Below are 18,547 nucleotides of genomic sequence, written 5' to 3'. Positions count from 1 at the left end.
GAAGTTTCAAGACAGTAATTGGCGGAAGAAAAGTGGTGCTATGGGGCATTTCATTGAACACAGTCTGAAATTGTGCGAAATACGTATCGCAGGTATTATGCTTTTTACTGCAGTATAAGCGACACAATGTTCCTAATTATTTCATTGTCTGCTTAGCTGGATTTGTACATGGTTTGTATTTTGAAATGTATATGGTCTTGATTCGATGCTCCTTGAGTGTGGTCTGCCATTGTTTTGACCTATATTGTGGTCAATTGTCAGACAATATTTTGTCTACTCTGCCCACTTGCTTTAGGAAATCTTGATTGAGGGCTTTTGTAATAGTGTACCCAGTTGCCTTTTCCAAGGGAGTAAGGGTAACATACTTAGGTGTTAATTCTACCACAGCAAAATAAATGTATTTCCCTCATTTGTCCACTACAACAGTACCAATAAATCGGTTGCTGTGATGTGTTTAAATTTTTCAGGACTTATTGGATGCGTAGGTGGTCTGGTTTGAAATGTTATGTTCTTAGCCCTCTGACAATCTTTGCATTTGGCTAATACATTTCTAATTATTTCATTCCATGTTGGAAAAATAACATAACTGTTTTAATTTCAAGTAACATTTTTGTGGGCCATACAGCCCATTGCTGTGTATACAAAACGTATTTATTAAATAATTCTTCTGGAATACATACTACCCATGAACTTGTATCTACATTCCTTCTATAAAACATGATTTCATCTTTCACAAGATAACGGAGGTGGATGTCGATGGCGTTCTTATCTTTGCACTTATGTTTGATTCCCAAAACCTCACGCTCTTTATTTTGTTCCATGGATATTTATTTGAACGCGGTTACATAGTTTTCAAAAGGTACATTTTCTGTGTAATAAATTCCAAACTGACTTTACTCATCACTACTTCTTGTGCTGTTACCACCACCTTGAGGAGATCATGATAGCACATCTGCTAAAACTTTATTTGGTCCTGATACATAAGTAATTGAGAAATCATACTCTTGTAGTATTGCTATCCAGCGATCAAGTCTTCCATGAGTTAGCTTTGCTATTAATAAAAACTCCAACGCCTTATGGTCAGTAAAAACTTTTTTCTTCCAAATAGAAAGTATCGAAACCTTTGGAATCCCCACACATTCGCTAATGCTTTCAATTCTGTAATGGAATAATTCTGTTTAAATTTAGTCAACACCTGGTTTGCCAAAGCAATAGTTTTGTTAATAATTGGTCCCTCTGGTTCGCATTCCTGAAATAGTACTGCTCCCAATCTTTTTAACTCTTTATCGTATTGAGAGATATTAGTTACTTTCTGTAACATCTTATCTATTTCCTGAAGAATGTCATATAATAACCCTGGATCTATTACCTTTGGTTCATCTGTCCACTTGTACCATATATGTTTATCTTCTGACACCTCCTCCTCAAATTGCATTCTTAATTGTATGTACTCGCTGGGGATCTTGTCCTGTCCAAGCTTCTCTTCAAAGAGATGAGTAACATCACGTAATGTTACGCTCCATTTTCCCGTGTCCAAAATTGGTCGTTGTTGATTAAAGAAGTCGGCCCCACAATCATCTCTATTGAGAATTTGGCACCGTTACAAAATTAGTCTCTATACAGGGTGTTACAAAAAGGTACGGCCAAACTTTCAGGAAACATTCCTCACACACAAATACAGAAAAGATGTTATGTGGACATGTGTCCGGAATCGCTTAATTTCCATGTTAGAGCTCATTTCAGTTTCGTCAGTATGTACTGTACTTCCTCGATTCACCGCCAGTTGGCCCAATTGAAGGAAGGTAATGTTGACTTCGGTGCTTGTGTTGACATGCGACTCATTGCTCTACAGTACTAGCATCAACAGGTTAGTGTTCATCACGAACGTGGTTTTACAGTCAGTGCAATGTTTACAAATGCGGAATTGGCAGATACCCATTTGATGTATGGATTAGCGCGGGGCAATAGCCGTGGCGCGGTACCTTTGTATGCAGACAGATTTCCAGAACGAAGGTGTCCCGACAGGAAGACGTTCGAAGCAATTGATCGGCGTCTTAGGGAACACGGAACATTCCAGATATGACTCGCGACTGGGGAAGACCTAGAACGACGAGGGCACCTGTAATGGACGAGGCAATTCTTCGTGCAGTTGACGATAACCATAATGTCGGCGTCAGAGAAGTTGCTGCTGTTCAAGGTAACGTTGACCACGTCATTGTATGGAGAGTGCTACGGGAGAACCAGTTGTTTCCGTACCATGTCCAGCGTGTACAGGCACTATCAGTAGCTGATTGGCATCCACGGGTACACTTCTGCGAATGGTTAATCCAACAATATGTCAATCCTCATTTCAGTGCAAATGTTCTCTTTACGGATGAGGCTTCATTCCAACGTGATCAAATTGTAAATTTTCACAATCAACATGTGTGGGCTGACGAGAATCCGCTCGCAATTGTGCAATCACGTCATCAACACAGATTTTCTGTGAACGTTTGGGCAAGCATTGTTGGTGATGGCTTGATTGGGTCCCATGTTCTTCCACCTACGCTCAATGGAGCACGTTATCATGATTTCATACGGGATACTCTACCTGTGCTGCTAGAACATGTGCCTTTACAAGTACGACACAACATGTGGTTCATGCACGATGGAGCTCCTGCACATTTCAGTCGAATGTTAGTACGCTTCTCAACAACAGATTCGGTGACCGATGGATTGGTAGAGGCGGACCAATTCCATGGCCTCCACGCTCTCCTGACCTCAACCCTCTTGACTTTCATTTATGGGGGCATTTGAAAGCTCTTGTCTACGCAACCCCGGTACCAAATGTAGAGACTCTTCGTGCTCGTATTGTGGACGGTTGTGATACAATACGCCATTCTCCGGGCTGCATCAGCGCATCAGGGATTCCATGCGACGGAGTGTGGATGCATGTATCCTCGCTAACGGATGATATTTTGAACATTTCCTGTAACAAAGTGTTTGAAGTCACGCTGATACGTTCTGTAGCTGTGTGTTTCCATTCCATGATTAATGTGATTTGAAGAGAAGTAATAGGTTAGGTTAGGTTAGTGTTGTTTAACGTCCCGTCGACAACGAGGTCATTAGAGACGGAGCTCATGCTCGGGTTAGGGAAGGATGGGGAAGGAAATCGGTCGTGCCCTTTGAAAGGAACCATCCCGGCATTTGCCTGAAACGATTTAGGGAAATCACGGAAAACCTAAATCAGGATGGCTGGAGACGGGATTGAACCGTCGTCCTCCCGAATGCGAGTCCAGTGTCTAACCACTGCGCCACCTCGCTCGGTGAGAAGTAATAAAATGAGCTCTAACATGGAAAGTAAGCGTTTCCGGACACATGTCCACATAACAAATTTTCTTGCTTTGTGTGTGAGGAACGTTTCCTGAATGTTTGGCTGTACCTTTTTGTAACACCCGGTATTATATCCTTTACACGTAAGTGCTATCCTTGTCCGCTTTGTGGCCTGAGTGGAATGACCCATAATTCAATCTCACTTTTAGTGTTTGAATACTGGCAGTTCACTTTCACTGTTACATTGATTAGACAGCTGTTCCGAAATGACTGTCATTTCACTTCCACTGTCAGTGACCGCATTAATCATTGTATCTCCAACTTGAGCCCTAATTTTTAAGTGTATCTCGAGTGACATGCTTCGATCACTCTATTTCATGAGTGCATCCTCAATCGAATCACATTCGAGCCTATTGATCTGTGCACTCTCAGACAACAAACTTTGTGGTGGAGGTACGTTAATAATGTCCTCTCCTATATTATGGATGGCTTTCCAAGTCTTTGCTGGTCTAATTTCGCCAAATTCTTCTGTATACACTTGTACAATCGCGTCATAGTTATCCGAATTATAAACATTAACTTTGCTATCCAGTGGTAGTCCAACTGGGGTTTCGCTCGATGGCACGTTATCCTCCTGAACTGTCTCCACTCTACTCTCTGTCTAAAACATCTGTTGTAAGTAATGTAATGCTTCATCATCCTCTGTCGGTATTACTTCGATTGGTGGGCTGTCTGTTTCATCATCAGTTGAGTCCCAGTCAGTCATGTCCCATCCTGTAACTTGTATTTTAGATCCTACTTAATCGGTCGCTGTTACTGATTTCTCTTCCCCTGAACCACATACTAGTGTATTACTTTGTTTTTTTTGTTAATAGTACTTTCGTCTGTGGGTCAAGTGTTATACTTCTGGTACCCCACTTCTACAACTAGTCAATTCATACGGTTTTTAGGGTTAGGTGGCCCAATCTCAACCTCAGTCTGTTCGTCTTTTGTATGATCATCAGAAGTACTCGGGTTCTGCATATACTTAACTCGTTCTTGGGGGTTGTTCGAATTCGAGTAGTCCTGATTTTGTTGGTGAAAACAATGTGGTCTATTTTCACCATTTCGCCGATCACCATTCCTGTTATTATTATTTCGGAAAAAGCGACAGTTGTTGCTATTATTATTTCCGACCTGAATTTCCATATCCTTGATTACATACATTATTATGTCCTGAGTTCTGTCTATACTCATTACCATTGCCATTGTTTCCGTTTCCTGACCTCTGCCTATCACTGTTGTTTTTCTGCTGGTTTCGACATTTTTTTGCGTCATCTTCGCTGAATATAAAGTCTAATTTACGAAAAATTTCTTTGAAAGCTTGCACATTATCTTCAGTTGTACCCACTAATGATTGCTGATATTTTAATGGGAGTTTCATCGTGCACAATCTTATTAATTGTCCGTCAGTGTACGTGTACGCTTCGGTTCTTTTGTCGTTGTTCTCAGAGAACTTAATCGGACTCTTCTCTTTCAAATTTTCACGCATTGTTCTCGAAAGCAATTCATATTTAATTCTGCTCTGTGCTTCAAGCGACCATTATGGCGACAGAAATGTTGGTTTTTCACCCTTTTTGTTACATTGGAAATTTGTGAATTCAGATATGCCGCTACACGTGCGTCTTTCTACGTTGTCGCGATCTTTTTGCGTCTCGTTAGCTGCTTTGAATGGCGTTAATGTGACCTTCATAGTGTCCCTATTCGTATTTACCGTGGACTTAGGCAAAGTAACTGACGCTGAACACACGCTGTCGTTGTCACGACGACCTACGCTACTTCGCAATAATTCGACTCTCAGTCTTTGGAAGTGCTCCTTGGTTTTCGATTCGATATCGAAATACGATTATCGAATTCTTTAACGCTGCTTTGGTAGCCCTTCTTTGAACGGTCGTCTTTCAATGATCTGCTATGCTTTTAGAGATGTATTTGTCGTGAAGAAATTGACCTGTTACTTGACCTCTTTGACACACTGGTGAGTTTCGTCACGCTACTTTGTCATATGTTTCTGTACCTCGTCAGTATCTGTGCGCATCTGTCTCTGCTCTACCATTAGAGCGTCAGTCACCTCTCGTGAATCTTGCGACTCCATTACAATCTGATCTTGCCCTTGTTCTAACTTTTATATGCCTTTGTTTGTCTGTGAACCTAGGTTTTGTAGGTTCGAACGCGTTTCTGAACTTAGATTCAGTATGCAAGCATTCGTTTGCTTACCCTTCTGAATCAGATGTTGCAAAATTTCGAACACACTATTACATACATTTGGATCTTTAGCAGTAGCCATTCGATTAAACTTTCCCCTTTCCTGTCTCCTCTGTGTCGGTTCTTTAACCTGTGAATGAAGTGCAGGTGCATTGACATTGTTTCTGTCCTATCACGTGACAACTGGTCTCTTACGATTACACTCGGTTCGATGTAGTGCAACCTAGCATCATGTGAAATTACGTCTGTTTCTTGATCTGCCTCTGCCCCGGTTTCATCATCAATTAATTGATGTGAGTGCCTTGACCTTGTCTCAGTTCCATGACGTTCATGACGTTACATTGTGGCCGCTACGTCGTGCTGTTCATGCAACTGTTCTGCCTGTGACACACGTTCCTTCTCTTCCACCGTGTCTACCAAGTGACTCTCTAAACTTCGCATTGCTTGCGCGCCTGACTTCGCGCTGACACGTGATCGTATGACTTAACACGACTCCAAAACAACATACACAGTCCTGTACGAATTCCATTTTACAATGCACACTTTCAGTTTAATGCAAGAATTTTTTCAACAATGTTTGGAACAGAATCTAACACACAAATAACAATGTGACCAACCTGTGCGCCAGCCAAAGACCAAAATAAAATTATTAAGCATACCTAACTACTGACTTTAATTGAAATCAAAACTGCTTTTTTTTAATGAAATCTACTTACAAAAAAAGTTACACATCTAACACTAAATTGTACTTCCAGATCTAACAAAGTTTGGAGTTAATGAACATCTAACTTCCAACAAGATAATGACACAACTACTAAGTGCTACTACTTTACTCACTCTCTGATATTTATTACGATAGACTTGCCATAGTTAACATAGAAATGTGCTAACAAACTTTTACCAGTCTAAACATCAACAAGGTAACACAACCCTATGCACAAACCATTAAGAATATCATTTTCTGTCCTCAAATTAACATCCAACAGTCTTGTGTCCCTATCACAAACATCCTAGCACCCTCCCATCAATCACAAACGTATTCTGGCAATTTTCCACTGTGCTCGAAAGCATCCAGTCTGATTTTTCAATCAAAAACGTCCCTGATAGTCTCCCTTAGAACTCAAATGTATTCTGACAACTTTTTCTGTGCACAAAAATATCCGGACAGTATGATTTTTCCATCAAAAAAGCATCCTGGCAAGCTAATCTCTCAACCACAAACGCATCATGGCAGGGTCGCCATTATCTAACATACTCCCCCAATCGTTGCGATCTGTCTTTGCCACTGGGCACGCATGGAGATATCTGACACAACAGAAGTGTCAGTGAACCCAGGCCCCACAAGGTAGGGAGATCCCGGATCAAGTCACGATTAGGCAACAGAATAACAGCCATCACACATGCCCAAGAATACTTCAGTGAGGAAGTGCACCAATAAAGGTGAATTGCATTACATTTGAAAATAATATTACGGCCAGCTTTATCTGAGATCCAAAAGAAACCATATTTTTTGCAAGAGTATCATAATATCCGTATGGGTCAACTGACGAAAAGAAAAGAAAGAAAGGGTTAGGCGGATTAGATGCAAAAGAAAACTAATACGTTTTCTGTTGTACAAATCACCTATCGACAAACCTGTATTGTTAATTGTAAAAAATAAAGGTCTTAACGTTCACCTCATTGGTATTTCCTCCATTTTTACTACATACGCATACACCATTATTTTGCTTGCTACCACATCTTATCTCGCTGTTCTAGGCGCGCAGTCCGGAACCGTGCGACTGCTACGGTCGCAGGTTCGGATCCTGCCTCGGGCATGGATGTGTGTGATGTCCTTAGGTTAGTTAGGTTTAAGTAGTTCTAAGTTCTAGGGGACTAATGACCACAGCAGTTGAGTCCCATAGTGCTCAGAGCCATTTGAACCATTTTGAACCACATCTTAAGGAACGTATAGCATGAACTGTTTATATAGGATGAGCAGAAACAGTCTGAAAATCTTGTAAGAGTGGATTGTGCTGATAAATAATTGTAACAAAAAGTTTGGTATGTTATGCCGTTTTGGAATTAATTAGCACTGAAGTTATCCATCGGGGCCAGTGTATGCATGAATTCAAGCATCCCACAAGAGACGGTGTCACCGAACGTGTTATTCATTTGGTTTCCTAAAACCTAACAAGAGAGCGATACAAAACCTGGAGGCGGGACCGTAGCACGGAGCGAACCCGAGACAAAGACGGAGTACTTTGGTGCGCTATCACCTACGCCATGAGAAGAACTTACTGTAATTGTATCTGGCGAGCCGTTTGAATTTTCGCGAGCACACCTGATTGGCTAATTTCAATGCCAATTAACTTGTAAAGGGCACAACGTATCGATTTCTTTCCCAACAATTATATTTCAGCACAACCTATCCTGGAACATCTCAACAAGCTTTTCAGACCGACCCCTCTGTATATATCATGATAATCTTACCACCACCGAACTTCGACAATCGCACTTTTGTGGTGGAATCTACTCACTGGAATAGCGTAGGAAAAGTACGTTTACCTGAATGAGCGCTATATATATATATATATATATATATATATATATATATATATATATATAAATCTATTACCGTCAGGACGAGGGATGGATTATGTAGTCGTGACATGCGTAGGCTCTACTAGTAAACTGAACATACCAAAGTTTAAAACTATTCAGACAGTATTTATTGTCTCAGAAATATGTAAAACCTGGAAGATATTGTTCATTATAAATATTAAGAGAAATAAACAGTTGGGAGACAATTGAGAACTCTTATAAAAATTATTTCATATACGGAGAAAATGTTTATGTTAGGAGAAGAGCACTTTATTTTGCGAAGTGTTATTCGTAAAAAAAATTCTAGTTACGAACTTACAATTTATCATTTCTCTCTCTGTTTTGATACATCCATTTACATCTTTGTATTTACTATTCCCCGTTGCCCCCATCCACTGTTCCCTAATTCCCGGCTATAAACCAAGGACCATACAAAGGTGATGTAATTTATGTGCCACAATGATAGAGATCCACATTGTAATTGTATATATAGAGAGGGTGGAATCAACTGTGACACCTGAAGTGCAGGGAGTAGTCGCTTCTTTCATTTGTTGCACGACACCAGCCTGAATGATTTACACTTCCGTCCTTGTAATATGAGCCAATATGGGCTTCTTCTACTGATACTGCGAAGAGCTAAAAGCAAGGGGAAATCACAGCCATTATCTGCTTTCCGCGGTAGCATGTGTCTCTGCTGTTTGGCACAATAGCGATGGCATCCACTTGGGCAATATACTGAGAAGGTAATATTGCCCCTTATTCGGTCTTTCGGGTGGGATCTACTCAGGAGCATGTCATCAGAAAAACCAAACTGGTGTTCGATAGATCAGAGAGGGGAATGTTACGTCCCTAAATCGGGTAGATGCGTTAGAAACAACTCCGGTGTCAAGAAGGACAGGGGGTCTGGTCAGGTCAATACAGGGTTACCACCACAGTAATACAAGATTGTAAATCAACTGGATCAAGAAATGATGAAGGGACTGAAACAGTGTATTATGTGATACAGAAAATAATCCAGATGCCTAATGGAGACGAAAATTTTACTGTCCTAGGTGACCGGAACTCAGTGGTAGGAAAAAGAAGAGATGAAAACACTGCGTGCAGGACAAGAAAGAAAAAATAAGCCTCCACATTTAATTTTGCACAGAGAGTCATTGAATCATTGCTAACACTTGCTCTAAAAATAACAAAACAAGGTTGTCTGCATAGAAGAGATATGAGGACACTAGAAAGTTTGAAAATGAATACATGATGGTAAGACAGAAATATGGAAGCCAGATAGTAAACTGTAAGAAATTTCCTGGGGTGGATGTGGACTCTGACGATAATTTGTTGGTTATGCATTATAAATCAAAACTGGAAAAATTACAAAAAGTTATTAAATTAACGAGACGGTACTTGGAGAAACTGAACAAACATTAGACATCGCTGGACGGAAACAGGGGACATGAGCACAATAGAAGGCGAATGGGTGTCTTTGAGAGATGGAACAGACAAGCAGCAGTGGATCACCTAGATAAAAGACAAAGAATGGTTAAAATCCTGGAGTAATGCAGGAGATATAGCATTTAATTGACGTAAAGGAAACTTGAAAATGCAACAAATGAAGCACACAAAATGGAAGGCAGACGTTTAAAATGAGATACGCAGAAAGTGCCAATTGATTAAGCATAAATGGTTAAAGTATAAATGGAAGGCCGTAAATTATGCATAAATTGCCAAAAGGTAGATGCATCCTATAGGAAAATTAAAGAGAAAGTTGGAGAAAAGAGGAGCGAATGTGTGAATATCAAGATCTCAAATTGCAAGCCAATGTTAAGCGAAGAATGAAAAGCTGAAAGGGGTAATGAATATATAGAGCAAAAGGACAAAATTATAGATGGCTAAGAGGAAGTTCGCGAAGATGAGATGGGGATTCTGATACAACGAGAAGACTTTGAGTGAGCGCTGACAGACTTAGTCGAAACAAGGCTCCTGATGTAGATGATATTCCCTCAGAATTACTGAGGTCCTTGGGAGACCCCGCCATGACAAAAACATTCCTTCTGGTCTGCACGTTGCTTGAGACAGGCGAAATATCACTAGACGTCCGGTTGGAAGTAATAATTGCAACAAATGGATGCTCACATGTGTAAATACTACCAAACATTGAGTCATGATTGCAAAATATTGACACGAGTTACTGACAGAAGAATGGAGAAATTGTTAGAGGCGATCCTGGGGAAGATCAATTTTGTGTCCCGAGATATGTAAATACATGCGAGGCACAATATGACCCTACGATTAAGGGTTAAACGGAAGATGGGCAAACCCAAGTAACATCTGCAAACATAGAGAACAGTTTACGGAAACTGGCCTGCAACACACTATTTAAAATTTCGAAGGTAACAGGGGCAAAATACAGGTAACGGAAGGTTATTTCTAACAAGGCTGCAGTTATAAGGGTTGAAGGGCATGAAAGGGAAGCCGCAGTTGAGAAGGGAGTGAGACAGGGTTGTTGCCTATCCCTGATGTTATTCAGTCTGTACTTGGATCAATCTGTGTTGGAACTCACGGCGAAATTGGAACGGGAAGAAGAAATCAAAAACTGTGATGTTGGCCTGTGGGATTGTAATTCTGTCACATTCACCAAAGGACTTACAAGATGAATGGAATAGATAGGGTCCTGAAAAGACTAACATCAACTGAGCCGCGGTGGCGTTGTATTATTTTTGGATCCTCTTACTGTCGTCCCGGTAGGAGGGCGAGTGCCGCACTGAATCATTCGGTTTATCGCCGCTTGCGAGTGAGGAAAAAGGCGGGACTCGCGCAGCAGCTGGGGCATTGTTGCTACGAGGTGGCAGCAGGTAGGGACTCAGAGTCCAGTTTGTTGACTTGGTGGTCGTTGGTGCCTCTTGCTGTGTTCGGAGCCATGTGCACGACAGCACCCATTGTGGCTGATTTCTGGGTTTAGGAGAGAGAGGGCACCAGCAATTGCCATTTGGAATGTTCTCGCCGTGTGCAGTTTGGATGTTTGCGGCCGGAACAATGCTTCGAATGATGGCAAATGAAGTACGGTAAGATGCGGAAATATCGGACACAGAGATAATTTCGGACGGGAAAAGCGTATTTCTGTTCTTACGTTGGTATCACTGAATGCAAATTTTATTTTGGTGGCGCGTTTTGCTGTTTACACCTTACGTATTTTCAAGCATATACGAACACACATTGTTGCAGTTGGAAGTTGAAACAGTGATGTGTAGCGGGTTACAGTGCAGTATGCAATTGTTGCTAGTTACCTTTATGGAGATTCTTTCGTCATTGTCCAATAAGAAAAAAAATAGTAAGCTTAATTTGCTTATAGGTTACTTGCTTAAATGTTAAGGAGGAAATGTGTTTACAGTTTGGTTCCACATCTCACTTTCGCTAATGTCTATGAACTATTTATAGATAATTACACACGCTGAGGTAACATCGTACAATGCCGCGTACTTACCAAAGGTGGTTTGGTGCTCTTCCGCGGCGCAATTATCGTCCTGAAAATCTCGAAAAGGCGGTTGCTGCTATAAGATCAGGAAAACTATCGTACAGAAAGGCGTCAAGCAAATTTAATGTATCACGCTCAACGATAATGAATAAAGTTAATAATAGAAACCCTCTAGTGATTGGAAGGCGTTCTGTCTTAAGTACCATTGAAGAGAACGCACTTGTCCATGGTATTTTAATGGTTGCACATTGGGGTTTTCATTTTCATCTAATGATGTTACGTAGATAGTGAAAGGATATCTTGATAAATGTGGACGAAGGGAAAAACGCATTCCTTGTAACATGCCAGGGATTGAGTGGCTGTATTCACTCTCACAGCGTCACTCTGCCATATAAGCGTCCGACTATCTGAGAACTTTAAAAGCCAACGTGCTGAAGGGAAATCATTTTCCCAGAATGTTGGCGAAAAAATGGAAAAAACATCATTCCCAAAAATGTGATCAGCTATGAAGAGGCCATTCTGTGTGACGATCCTGGGAGGAAGCATGTGATAGAAGGGGAACAAAACATTCTGAAAGATTCTTTAATGCGTAGTATTTCAGTAATTATTGCTGACACTGGGGACAGAAAATTATTACCACTATTACCCCCCCCCCCCCTTCCTACGTGATCTAAAAATTGTAGAATTTATGGGACACCAGACAAGAAGGAGGTCAAAGGAACCCTCTACAACCTCAATAAAAGTGAATGGTTTGATCTGTCTACATTCGAAGACGTGAATTACTGTTGCACTGCCTTATCTGAAGTCCATGGAGGGCCAGAAAATTATGATAGGAGACAACCTTTCAAGTCACTTTTCACTGTGAGTAATTGATGAATGTGAGAAAATAAAATCTCTTTAATGTGTTGCCATCAACCAGTACTCATATTTTACAACCATTAGACGTAGGTTTCCTTAGACCTCTAAAAGCTGCTTGGTTGGGCAATGTTTACACAATGGAAGAAAATCTGAAGATGCTTTCTCTCACTTTTGAAGGAAACGCTTAAAAAAGTGTCAGCAGCTCAAGAGTACAATATAATAAGTGCATACTGCGCAATGGGATTAATTCCATTTGACCCTCAAAGAGTCCTGAAAAAATTGACCGGTGGAGATAATTCTGAAAACAATGCCTTAGAAGACTGGTCTTCTAGCTTTGGAGATATGATTCAGAATGTTCGCTATGGAATGAAAAATAATACAAGTTTCCAACTGAAGCGAAAATTAGATGTTGCCCCAGGAAAATCCATTTGAAGCATCGAAATGAGAAAGAGAGATAATGGTGTCTCAGAGTTGCTTGTGAATAATGATTCAATACTCACTGGTGACGAAAGCAGCAGAGTAGAGGAAGCAGTTCTGGATGTGAAGGCTTTTGTTGTTGTGGATTATCAGCACATGATTGGGGGTAAACAGCTAAACAGGCAGTTTGTCGGAATTGCAACAGAAGTGGGCGCAAAACAAGTGGAAGTCACATATTTGCGTCCACATCAAGGCAGCAAATCTGTGTTTATTTTTCCTGCCAGACGATGATACTGTAGACAAAGGCCAAATTGTAAGAGTGTTGCCGACTGGAAGGAAAGTAAAGCGGAAGTTTTCTTTCACTGAGAACATATTGCAGATTATTATCGAATTTTTGTATGAAGAGATTGTCTTTATTAATTAAATATTTTATAGATGTACCTGTGAATCTTGTCTAAATATACGTGTCAAATGTTTACTGAAGATGTGTAGAATATTTTGTAACCATCTGTAAAAAAATTTTCTAAACATTTTTTAAAAATAAAGTCACTATCCGAAATTACCCCATTAGATGGTAATATGGATCTTTGCGAGGGAATTCAATGAATTTCTGAAATTACCTCATCAAAGGTTTAACATAGGACAGTTTCATTTGTTGGATTCTGACTAATTAAAAATATTCCTTGATCATATTATTGTCCACCCAAAATATGTCACACTGTTTCACCAGCTGCTTCATAGTCGCGTATATGAACAGTGATCCAATACGGTCAAATGTTTTGTTTCAGTTCACGCAAGTGTCCGGTTACCTCTTCAAGAAAAACTTGATTCCAAAGTGGTCCATCCTCTTATTAACTACCATAGCTTTAGTTAGCCAGCTGTAACTCACATGCCTCAGTTTGCCTTGTTAAAACGCCAGTCTTCGCTTTCGTTCACCATAGATTCCTTTTAGTGGAGTAGGCCTCGTGCAGGCATCATTGACGTCGCCTCAAAAGCATTACGTGTTTCCTCATTTTCACAGAGTACGCCCTACGATGATCTGTCTCTCACTTAGCTTTCGCCCAGTTGTGAAAGTGTACAGGACAATTACATCAAGTAAGGTTAAACTCTTTAATTGGTCAAGAGGACGTTAATAAATGTTGCATTTGCCAATGTATCTTTAAAGTTAGGAGTTGCGCTGTCCCAGATATCTGAAGTTGCTAGTACAGATCTCAAAGGCAACAACTGCATGTAAGGATCTAGTAGTCGTCATTCCAAGCCTGTACCGTGTTAGAGTTACCTAGCGTAGGGCTGGACTACGATCTCTCTCTTAAAATCAGTGCTTAAACGATTCGTTTTCTGTGGGTAGAACCCGCTACGGCCTCTGCACTTATAGTTAACGAACGATTCAAGATTACAAAGAAAGTTTACGATATCTTATGAGGAAACACATTATTACATAGGCTAGGAACTATCAGATGTTAACTACTCACAAGTTTCATCAGTTACAATCATAACGTTTCTCCAACGAGTGGTACCACCATTAATCAAAATAAATCCACTAGTACTTTTCACTTTAATCGCGACTCACACATAGTTCAAAATTGGGCAGTTTCTCAATTTTATCATCTATGGTTGCATTTGTGAGTTTCAGTCTAGCAAATTATCTTCACGGGAATAACAGCCACGCTAAAAATCATTAACCCATTTACGAACTTCTGAGAAGTTTGTACGTGTCAGCATTGGTAATAAAGTAACCAAAGAAGTTTTTTGACCCAAGTGTGTTGTGTTTTACCCACCTGTATGCTACATAAAACCACAATCATCTTGAAAGGATATTATAACTTGATAGCAATTCAAACCAAAAGTTCCAGTCTTGTTTATTTTTGGTTCTTCATTGTATTTAGATAATCATAAAGTGTAAAGATGATGAAACGTCGTTTCAGTCCTTGTAGTATTTCGTTTTATGTTCTTCCAGAGTGCGGATGGCATGCAACAGATGGGGAAGTTCGGCATTTACTTGTCTGCCATGCTATCGGAGCTCTTCGTCTACTGCTGGTTTGGGGACGACCTTATTACAGAAGAGAGTAAACCACTGAAAGGAATCCGATTGGCGAAATCACGCAACTTTCATTCATCAACTAACCTTATTTGCAAACACATTTTAGTTCATAGAGTGAAGCATGATATGGAATGCATGAAACTGCATGTGTTAAGTTTCAGTAATTCAATTTCGTATGGAGCATTTGAACTCATCCGATGTTTCTAAAAATAATATAACTGTAAAGATTCCTTCTTAAGATATTTACGATACAAGCGTTTGGGCCGGCCGGAGTGGCTGTGTGGTTCTGGGCGCTACCGTCTGGAGCCGCGCTGCTGCTACGGTCGCAGGTTTGAATCCTGCCTCGGGCATGGATGTGTGTCATGTCCTTAGGTTAGTTAGGTTTAAGTAGTTCTAAGTTCTAGGCGACTGATGACCTCAGAAGTTAAGTCGCATAGTGCTCAGAGCCATTTGAACCAGCCAAGCGTTTGGTACTACTAGGAAACAAAACTTCATTTTACTGTCAGAGAGGCCCTAGTGTGATAAACAATTACTGTTCATACTCAGTACAGACGTGTTGCTATTAATTTGTGTGATATGAAAGCGGAACATTAATAAGTGCCAGTCTAGTCGATTTTTCTAGCATGGAAGGTTTGAAGAGCACTTTGTTTTAATGAGATTAATCTTTCATAATTACTTTTGGGGAGAGAGAGAGACGACAGTTAGAAACAATAATTACCTCTGGATAGGAATGACACTTCGGGGCTTATATCGGTGAGTTACACATACCATATTTGTGATTAACCTTTTGAAAACACAGGCTTCTTTTGTGCAACAAGTGCGGAGTTCCTCAGTGTATTTTCACTCTCTTGAATCTTCTTCGACAGATACACAACTTTTTGTATACACCTCATGCTGATATTATGAGTAGATTGAAATCATTCCTAAAAGATCTTATAATTAAATTTTCTCCGAGACATTTAAGTCTCATCTTTATAGACGATAGTGATGGAAACTGAAGAAATGAATTAAATTTTGTGTCAGGGCCGGGACTCGAACTCTTGGTTTCTTGCTTACCAGACAGAAATGCTGACCATTACACCTCCGCAGCAGCCTGACAAAAAATTTCGTTCCTAAGGAAATAGACTGTCGTCAGCTTGAACAATAATTTTAATGGCTAATTTACGTAACCCTTTTAAGGCTGTAGCTGCTTTATTCACTCCTTAGTAAGTCAACCTGAGAAGCGTTGTGTGATAATATTTTTCCGTTTCTTGTGTTATATCTGAACGTGTTGCAGTTTATGTCTAACTATGACACGTAGTTGTGCACCCTGGATGGTTGGACTTACGAGGGACAGTCAAATGGAAACCGAATAACTGGCAAGGTAAATTTAGAAGTGATCACCAATCGCTGTAAGACATTTATCCAACTGGGAGATGAGACGATCTGCCGGCCGAAGTGGCCGTGCAGCTAAAGGCGCTGCAGTCTGGAACCGCAAGACCGCTACGGTCGCAGGTTCGAATCCTGCCTCGGGCATGGATATTTGTGATGTCCTTAGGTTAGTTAGGTTTAACTAGTTCTAAGTTCTAGGGGACTAATGACCTCAGCAGTTGAGTCCCATGGTGCTCAGAGCCATTTGAACCATTTTTTGATGAGACGATCTATTTCTATTTTGTAGACCGCAGTCGGCCGCTGACAGATCCAGAACCGCACCAACTCTTGCTCTTTCTGGTCCAACTGAAACCGACATAGATGTATGTCTTTCTTCAGGTCTCCAAAGATGTGGAATTCGCATGGTAAAAGATCTTGGTTGTAGGGGAACACTGCAATGTTTTCCAACCAAATCGCTGAAGTGTAGCCTTGGTTCAATTGGTAGTAAAAGGATGATATCTTCCGACGACATTATTGGGCGTTTTGACTTTATGGCGCGTCGCAATTTCTGCGAAATATCTTCATACCGCTGCGCACTGAATGTGGTTCCACACTTGAGGTACTCGACGAGCAAGGGAAGAATCCTGCTGCACGATAAAGCACCCTCTTCCCGCACACACAAACACAGACACACACACGCACAATCTTCAGCTGTTTTGTTGGGAAACGCTGCAAGATACTCTGCAGCACAGCCCGGACTTTTCACCGTGCGATTTTCAGATCTTTGACCACCTCAAGAAAGACATGTTGCATGGACTTCAGTTTCAGTCTGACGAGAAAGTTCAAGAGTGGGTGCGGTTGTGGAACTGTCAGTATCGACAGTTTTCTACGTCAGCCGGTTGAATGGAACCATGCCACGGTCCCGCCTTGGCGGGAGCACAGTTTTCATTTGGCTGCCTTTATACATTGACTCCGTAATCATTCTGAACCCATCCGATCCGATCCAATGTCGGACGACATCGGAAGGAAAACGAATACCAATACTACAGTGAAAGTGCATACGGTGGAAACGCAAGCCAAATCCGACAGCAATCTATTACACCCGATTCCGCACCGATAAGTTGTAACACGAGCATGTTTCTTTCAGTTCGATGTCGGAAACCGACGGAACATAATGACCGCGAAAACTGACTGCTTCTACCTCATACATAGTTGCTCATTAATAGTTGTTTATTAATAAAACATAATTAGTGTGAAAATATTACCAAACGAAGTTATTTGTGTTACTTACTGTACTATGATGGAAAAGTTTTCTTCTGGACTGATGGATACTCTGAAGTTAAAGTGACCGGCAGGGCCGGTTTGAGAATGTTTTCCCTCCAACCAACAGATCATTTGCCTTCCATACGATCCGCTGCTCACCTTGGAAATATATTGACATACTTTGGCGTCTTGATAAGATCTTTAAAAGGAAATCTAAATCCAATTACGCAGAGATTCATGTCTTCGTGGTCTATGTCAGACTCGAACCCGTCATTGGCTCTAGCCAACTGAAATCGGCTCTCATCTTAGCAATTCACGATTTTGTGGTGGTCTAGGGTCAAAGCGATAAGGTCGCAAGCCCAAGAGAGGTAAGGCAGTCGATGTTGTGGTCTCAGGGAAGGTGCTCGCGTGATTCTTCTGCTGCCATAGCCAATTGGAGCCAATTTCGTGGCACTGTCCTAAAGGATATGTTCATCGTACGCCCTACCTTGATTTCTGCGGTTATTACATACAGTGTTGCTTGTCTGTTAGCACTGACACCTCTACTCAAACTCCGCTAGACTTGGTCGTTAAGTGAAGGTCGTCGGCTACTGCGTTGTCTGTGGTGCGAGGTAACGTCTGGAATTGGGTGTTCTCGGCGCACTCTTAACAGTGTGGATCTCGGATTATTGAATTCCCTGACTATTTCTGACATGAAATGTCCCAGGGGGCTAGCTCCATCTACCGTTACGCATTCCAGGTCTGTTGATACCCGTTGCGCCGCCATAATCACGTGGGAGATCTTTTCACATTAATCACCTCAGTACAAATGAGAGCTCCTCCAGTGGACTGCAATTCTATATCTTGTGTACTCAAGACTACTGCAATCTGTGTATTTATCTCATTGGCTGCGTTACATATTAATACGCGGATCGGCGGAAGCAGAATTTGGTCCGTCTCTAAGGCAGCGCCAACTCGTAGTGCGGAGACGGACGAGTGCTGCGCCTGTGCTGTTGCGTTTAGCGGGGCGCGCTCTA

This window comes from Schistocerca nitens, chromosome 7, assembly GCF_023898315.1.
Source record: "Schistocerca nitens isolate TAMUIC-IGC-003100 chromosome 7, iqSchNite1.1, whole genome shotgun sequence".
Lineage (NCBI taxonomy): Eukaryota > Metazoa > Arthropoda > Insecta > Orthoptera > Acrididae > Schistocerca > Schistocerca nitens.
The sequence above is the reverse complement of the archived record's forward strand: the minus strand, read 5'-3'. Positions refer to the sequence as shown.